The 8,117-nt window shown below is 50.7% G+C and overlaps 1 pseudogene; it reads right to left on the reverse strand.

Annotated features, from left to right (window-relative positions):
- Nucleotides 1-7,076: 7,076 nt before the first annotated feature.
- Nucleotides 7,077-7,553, reverse strand: LOC114205883 (large ribosomal subunit protein eL32 pseudogene; annotated as a pseudogene).
- Between the last annotated feature and the right edge of the window lie 564 nt (nt 7,554-8,117).

Raw genomic sequence — 8,117 nt, forward strand, 5'->3', positions numbered from 1 at the left:
AAAATTAAAAAAAAAAACAGCCTAGGTTTACAGTACAGCAGGTTATCCATTGTCTCGTCAATGTGCAGAAATTGTACTCGGATCCCTGGTCCCCACTGAGGGTGGAGCTGCCTGACGCAGCAGGTCCCCGGTCCTCGGTAGGTCTGGGATTCGGGTGGGAGCCGAGGGGTGAGGTGGCTACTGATTCTCTGGTCAGCATTGTCTCCTCCCTTCACCCTATCTGGTCACTGAGATAGAGTGTTGAGCCACTGTTGAGCCCCCAGCTGCCTTTAGCTCCTTGCAAGACAGACCTCCCCCACCGTTCTTAGGAAAGACTCATTTTGCCGCCAGCACCTCGGATGTTGCCGCGAGCCGCAAAACCAGGGATGGGTGACTTACCCACCAGCTGTTTAAGGCACCTGGTGTTGCTGGTTGTAAGCAACTCCTCTGGTTAAACATGGGTATTTTGCAAAAGAAGTGTGCTCACTTTTTTGTTGTAGGACAGAATTTCATGAATGACATTAAGCATTTGTTTAGCACCCATGGTTTATAAAGTGCTTCTGCACAGACAATCGTGACCTCCGTGTTAGGGCTGTGAGTCACCGTGTTAGGGCTGGGAGTCTCCGTGTTAGGGCTGGGAGTCTTCATGTTAGGGCTGGGAGTCTAGAAGGACGGCCCAACTCTTGTTCTAGGGCTTTCTTTACATCAATAAGGCTCTGAAACCAGGGAGCAAGACTTCTAACATATGTGGCTTGGGTGTGATTTTTAATAACCCTATTTATTTTTCATAAATACAACTTGTAGGACTATGAGACCAGTCACAAATATCAACTTGTAAATCTTACTCCCTTCTGCTGTGTTAACTCCTCATATTCCTGATGAAGAGCTTGTCAGGGTTCAACTCTATGTAGCATTCCTATTAGAGGCAGGAGCCAGGAGACTCATTCTCTCAGTCTCTAGAACTTTAGCAAAGTCTCAAAGATAAATAAATAAGTGTTTTCCTTTTCCTAGAATTCACTCAGTGTTCCCACTAACCAGAATCTGTTAGCTTGATTTTGCATTCATTCATTTACAGTTAAAAGACTCTGTCCTGTTCTGGGGCGCTCCCAGTCAGGCGCCATAGCAAAGCAGACATCTACACTGTGACTGACAATGGAAAGCAGAAGGACGTCTGGGAACACAGAATAAAGACACCTAATCCAGGCTGGGCCTATCAGGGAAGGCTTCCTGGAAGGGGTGACATCTAAGAGAGGTAGGTGAAGGAATGGAAAGAAGTCCAGGAAGCAGAGTGAGGCTGGAGACAGGACAGCACGGTGTACTCGAGGGACCTGTTTGGTGAGATGGCCCTTAAGGAGCACAGTGACAGTGGGGACATTCGAACTTTAACCCTGAGCCCAGAGCCCTGGGACTCCAGGAACCCCTGGGACATTTTCAGCAGGAGAAACATTCTCATACTACTTTTTACTTCCTCCAGGTACGAATCACAGCTGTTATTAAACAATTACTGGCATAGTTTGATAGTTAATATTTCCCTTGAGCAAATACGAATATAATCTCCACAAGAGCAGAGACTAATTCTCTAGACCTTCAGTTCTCCAGACCTAGAACAGTGCTGGGTCATAGCGGATGCTTAGGAAATAGGGAGAGGAAGGGAGGGAGGGAAGAGAATGCAGTGACGCGATCTGCGAGCCATTCGAGAAAAATTGTCCGGGCCACAAACGGGGGAAAGCCAGCAGAGGGTCTGCCTGGGGGGGCCCAGTGAGAGTGGGGTGTCATCACCAAGATGACAGGTGCAGTGGTCTGAAGGCAGTGGCAGGGGTGGAGAGGAGGGGACAGAGAGCTGAGAAAAGCCAAGCAGGTGAGATCTGCCCGACCTGGCTTCTGCGTGGGCGAGTGAGAAGCAGACAGTCCCTCTAAGGGGGGTCCGAGGCCCAGACCTGACTCTTGGTCCTACTGAGTAGGGCTGGGGTCGTGCAGGAGGCAGGGGTAATTCTCACAAGGCTCTGGGGGACCCTCAGGTGCAGCCAGGAAGAGGAACCACTGGAGGGGAGCAAGGAGTTCCTGACTCCAAGGCTTTGGGAGAGACAACACAGGAGGGAGAGAACTTGCCGAAGAGTCAGCACAGATAAGGAGGTCATTAGATAATATGGATCGCATTTGAGGCATGCTAATTAAGAAAGAACGATATTGGGGCACGTGGGTGGCTCAGTCGTTAAGCGTCTGCCTTCGGCTCAGGTCCTGATCCCAGGGTCCTGGGATCGAGCCCCACATCGGGCTCCCTGCTCGGCGGGAAGCCTGCTTCTCCCTCTGCCACGCCCCCTGCTTGTGTTCCTGCTCTTGCTATCTCTGTGAAATAAATAAATAAAATCTTTAAAAAAAAGAAAGAAAGAACGATGTCAGCTGGTTCTTATTTGTTGTTTAAGGAGTCAAGGTGGGGAAAACAGAAACCACCCGGACGTTTATTTTGATCAGGAGTCAGAGAAAAGGCACTGAATCTCTTGCTTCTCAATGGGAATGATTCTGTGCCACGGGGTTCCGAGGGGGCCCTTTGGAAATTCTGTCTGCGAGGTACTTCATTTTCAGGCTGAGCACCAGGTGATGAGAAAAGGCGAGTGGTGTGAGTGTGGGCTTGCAGGCAATCACAGAGCAAGCCACTGAACAGGTGCCGGGGACAGAAAGGCGGCCTTCCCCATACGGCTCTGCTTGCAGCTTCTTCTCTGCACCACGGAACAACGCAGCGACTCTATTTCATAATACGTTTCTCAATGGGCTCTGGCAGCACTGATGCAGCCTTCGGATTCCACTTGTTCCTTGGATAATGAGCTGAGCCTCAGAGCCACTGGAGAAAGACCTAATGCTTATTATGTAGACCGCCACGGGCTGTCTGCTCCCCCAAACCTCCAGTCAGATGTTGTGCTAAAATCGTCCGGCTCAGGAAGGCCATTTGCATCCAGGCAAGTGGCCCTTGGTGACCAAGAGAAATACAACTTTATCTTGGCCACAGAGATCTTTGGTAAGCCGCATTAATTTTGTTTGCACAGTGGAATGGAGCACATCTTTAGTTCCTTTCGGGGAGACTGGCCTGTGCTACCCCCAGAGAGCGCTTCCCGGGGGCTCCCAGCCGTTGGACTCGCCAGCTATGATTAAGCTCGGCGGCTCCCAGGTCCCGCGCCTGCATACAAGGCACAATCTGCCTTATTGTTTCACGGCCTCCCGGCTCAGAGACTATGGTGATGATGGGGCAACCTGAATTCTAATAAAGCTTCAAGTAGTCATTTGGGCTTGATGCATTTGGTCTGGCAGAGACAGACCCCCCACCCCCCCAGCTGGGACGATTCTGTCTGGAAATTAAAGCTGTTATTTTCCATCTGGAGTCCTGGGAATTGGGTTATTATGGCCAAAGACAGAAGAATGGGTTTCTACAATTATCATTCAGGAGAACAAGGCACCAGAGAGAAACCCTAGACGTTTCCAGAAAGGTAGGCAGTGGGTATCTCGGCAGCATGTAATCCAAACACAAAACATCTCTGCCAACTCCTTGGGAACATCTTGGGGTGGGTGGAGCACCCCTGGATGCATCTCTACCAGGCATTCAGTGGATCTGGGAGGGCAGGAAGGACCACTTCCTTTAGGATTTTACTGCACCCTTTGGGGAAAAAAGCTCATAGCCGTCAGGGGTCTCCATGACACAGAATCAGTGAGGATGTCTGGTCACAAACTTCCAGAATAAATTCAGTCCGATTCAAAGAAAAGTGTTGAAGACCTACTGGTGCCAGGTGGGAGTGAGGGTGGGGCTGGGGGCAGGGACAGAGCACCCTTGGTCATGCCATCCCTGACTCCGGCAGTCCTGGACTGCACACTGGCCACGTCCCAGCTAATGCACATGTACAAAGATGGATGATGACGTGGCTCCTGCCCGCCAGGCGCTCTTATTCAGGCAGATAGGGCGACCAGATGGAGCCACAGAGGGAGGGACACTGTCCCAGGAGTTGTGAGAGAGACACCGGAAAAAAATTTAAAGAAACCCCAAAGACACAGGAATTGCTTTTGAGCATAGAAACCAGGGAAGGCTGAAGAGAGTAGAGAATCTGGATTAAAACAAGGCATTTGACCAAGTTTCTCTTCATAGTCTGGTCAACAGCAGCAGGAGCTAATGGGTCCATAGCATTTGCCATGTTCTGGGAGCTGTTTCAAGAGCTTTACACATATTAATTTGTCTAGTCCTTACAAGAATCCTTTGAAGTAGTTACTATTATTATCCAGATGAGGGATCGGAGGCACTAAGAGGTTGAATAACTTCCCCGAAAGATTACTGCTAATAAGTGACAGAACTAGGATTTGGTCCTAGGTAGTCTGGCTCCACACAACATCAGTATTGTTAGGTAGATTTCTTTCTGGTTGAACAACCCTACCCAAAAGAGGTATTTCTTTATTACTTTGTTTGATCTAGTCGATTCTAATTCACGTTATAAGAGCAGTACAGCATTATAGAGAGTGTGGAGAAAAGAATAAAGTGTCCCCCACGGTCCCAGCTCCCCACGGTGGCTGGCGTGATGTTGCCAAGTGGGGGCTAGAATCCAGCCTGCCTCCCGCCCACCACACCATGCGCCGTGGGGCCGTCCAGAGGGGCATCCTTCCCTAATTCACACAAAAGGATCCTATGGGCTCTCTGGGGCCATGACATATGGAAAATGAAACCCTCGGAAAGGATCAGCAAAATGTGGGAGACAAAAACAGGCTGCGGATAGAACAGAAGTTATCTTCTTCACCTCACTGGCCACGGTTGTCTTTAATTGTCTCACAGGGAAAAGCAGGAATTAATAACAAAATTAGCTGTGTTATATACTCTTGATGTGTTGTATATATTCATGGCCAAGTTAGCTGGTGCGTAAACTCTCCCTACATCTGCTCCTGGAGTTTGCATTCAATCATTCCCTATGAATCCCCTGCAAGGGGTTGTTACAGAAAGATCTCTTCACAGGCTGGTCCTTCCTGATGGCTAGAGTCAAGGTCATGGTGTGCAGACCAGCTGAAAGCAATAGGCAGCCCTCTTCCAGAATCCTGCCTGCTGTGCCACCCAAATAGAGGGAATGCTACCCTTTTAACTCTCTCCTGTTTTCTCCATATGCATAAACACAATGATTTCATTTTGCATATCACTTTTCTTGCTTGATGTATGCTAAGCATTTTCCATAATGCCACATAATTTCCACACCTGTCATTTGTAAAGCATAACTGTATAATATCCCACTGAGCAGTGCTCTGTCGTATGATTAATAATTATCAAATAGTTTACTTAGCAGAGAAATGCCAGCGATGAGGGCCATGTTGAGTGGGGGCGTACTGAACAGAGGTCATTGGACGTGTCCTTCTAGCCCATGATTCTGTGGTTGGTGAGAGAATGGGGATCTTCCCCACATTCTCTAGACCCAGAAGTGACCTGCTAACAGATAGTTAACAGATCTCTGGGGGGCGCTTGGGGAGCTCAGTCGGTTAACCAACTACTCTTGATTTCAGCTCAGGTCTTGATCTCGGGGTCTTGAGTTCAAGCCCCGTCTTGGGCTCCACGCTAGGCATGGAGACTAAGAAAGAAAGGGGAGAAAAAAAAAAAAGAAATCCCTGGAATAAAATGTTTGTCTTGGGCTCTTCCTTTGCACACCGTCCCTCATTTAGAAAGTCATTCCAGGGATTGGGGAGGTCCTTAGGAGGTGGAGGCTCTCACCCCAACTGATGCAGCAAAGGAGGCATTTTCTGAAGTGAGGGACTGTTCCCACTTGCACAGTGGCTCTCCTCTCCAACAGGTGGGAGCAGAGTGCACAGGCCTCTGTGACTGTCCCCACCTTGGTGGGGACCTGAGGGAGGCAGACATATGTCTACCAGGTCCTCTCAGGGTGGGTAAGTACGCCCCTCCATTTTCCATATGATGGGCTTGCTTCGTGAACTGGGTTCCCTCGGCTCCAAGTCCACACAGGCAGAGGGGGATAGAATTTTCTAGAAATTAAGTCTCCCCTGAATCCTCAAGAGCAGGGGCATCTTCCAGGAGCCCATTAGAAATGCAGACTCTCAGGCCCTGCCCAGACGTGCTGAACCAGAATCTGCATTTTAACAGGATCCCAGGGGATCCACAGGTACAGGGAGGTCTGAGGATCCATGTTCTATGGCACTTTGTTACGTGTGTGTGTGTGTGTGTGTGTGTACACTCTCCTGCTCATCCTACTGTGAGATCTGGGAGGGCAGGGTCAAAGCTTTGTTTGCCTGTGAATGAAGTACACAGTCGGCACTTGGGAAATTTTTCAAGAATAAGCTCATTCATGAAATCCCCTTTTGGACAGAATTGATGTTCCTAATTCTTTCCTTCCATTCTTCACCTGAACAATGCAACAGCCTTTTCTCCTCTCCCAAACCACAGCACGCAGGCGGGCACACTCATGCAGGCACCACCCCCCCCACGGTTTCCACGCACACACTCGCGGGCGCACCAGCCCTGTCACGGACGCCCCCCCAGAGCGGGCGGAGCTGGAGCCCTGGCAGCTGAGCTGAGTGGGGGCCTGGGAACCTGAAGGCAGGTGAGGCCGAGGAGGGCAAGCGGTGGGCTGGGGGCACATCAGGACCGTTAAGCAGCAGCCCAGCAGGGTGGGAGCCCCCGGCCCGGCCCAGAAGCTTCCCCGCCTGGCCTGACGTACAGCCACAAGAGCAGCCTCCAGCTGACTCCGGGCCTTCAGGGCCAACTCTAGTTAGATCGACTCAGAAATGGCCTTCCTGCCCCTCTCTTGTTGCATCCTGCGGCTCTGCCAGGCTCGCTCGCCGCTTCCCCGCTCCCCATCCCCCCCACGCCCTCCCGTAACAGGCCTGACTCAGCTCCGTCCTGGGCCTGCCCTCCACCTCCCACTCATTTCCCAACACTACCCAGAGAAAGTCTTTTAAACAAGACTTTGGTCAGGTCACTCCCCACTTAAAACTCAACAGCAACCCATTATCCTCAGCAAAAAGCCCACGTTCAGCCCAGCATTTTAGAATAACCCACTCACCAAGCACCATCTACATGCTTTCACGTAAGCTAACATAGATTCACTTTTTTTTTTAAGGTTTTATGGTTTTATTAACACAAATATGATGTGCACAACAAGCTGTCTATTCATTTTCTTCGCTGTGCAGCCTGGCATTGGGATTGGTGACTCTGATTGCCAGCTGGGCTGCTCTTTCCACAATAGCTTTGCGGTTCTTGGAGGAGACATTGTGAGCAATCTCTGCACAGTAAGATTTGTTGCACATCAGCAGCACTTCAAGCTCCTTAACGTTGTGGACTAGGAACTTCCGGAAGCCACTGGGCAACATGTGCTTTGTTTTCTTGTTGCTCCCGTAACCGATGTTGGGCATCAAGATCTGGCCCTTGAATCTTCTGCGCACCCTATTGTCAGTGCCTCTGGGTTTCCGCCAGTTGCGCTTAATTTTGACATAGCGGTCTGACTGGTGCCGGATGAACTTCTTGGTCCTCTTTTTAACGATCTTGGGCTTCACCAGAGGTCTGAGGGCAGCCATGATGCCCAGTAACAGATGGCTGCCACCTCCACAGGCAGCGCCGAGGAAGAGAGAGGAAGCTAGATTCACTTTTTAATCCCCACAACCACCTCCTCTAAGTAGCTACTAGTATTATCCCCATTTCATAGGTAAGGAAACTAAGGCACGGTGGGTTGGGACTCACTTGCCCACTCTCAGCTGATTAGGGGCAGATCTAAGTTCAACCCCAGCCAGTGTTTGAACCACAGATCCACAGAATGTGGGGAGGGCGGGCGAGCATCGGAGGGGCTGGGCGGAGAGGTGGGTTCCGGGGATCGGGTGGGCAGGGGATCGAGGTGCTCCGGGGTAGCAGGACCAGCTGCCTGAGTTGCAGGCTGGGCAGAGCTTGTTAGCTGGTCTCTGGCTGGCCACACAAAGCCAGACTAGGGGGCATCTGTCTTCCCATCAGTGCCACACCACCCCTGGCCCTATTCCCTCACAGCAATTGTGCCGGGTCCGGTGCCAAGGCCAAGCCCACAGCGAGGGCAGAGCAGGGGCTTGGAAGGGCAAGCCCTCACTCATGGAATTCAAAGCGCAGTCCCTGACCAGCAGCATCATGACCTGGGTGCTTGTTAGAAATG

The sequence above is a fragment of the Eumetopias jubatus genome, unplaced genomic scaffold, assembly GCF_037043125.1.
Source record: "Eumetopias jubatus isolate StellerSeaLion01/CBP00866 unplaced genomic scaffold, mEumJub1_p1.0 scaffold_9, whole genome shotgun sequence".
NCBI lineage: Eukaryota > Metazoa > Chordata > Mammalia > Carnivora > Otariidae > Eumetopias > Eumetopias jubatus.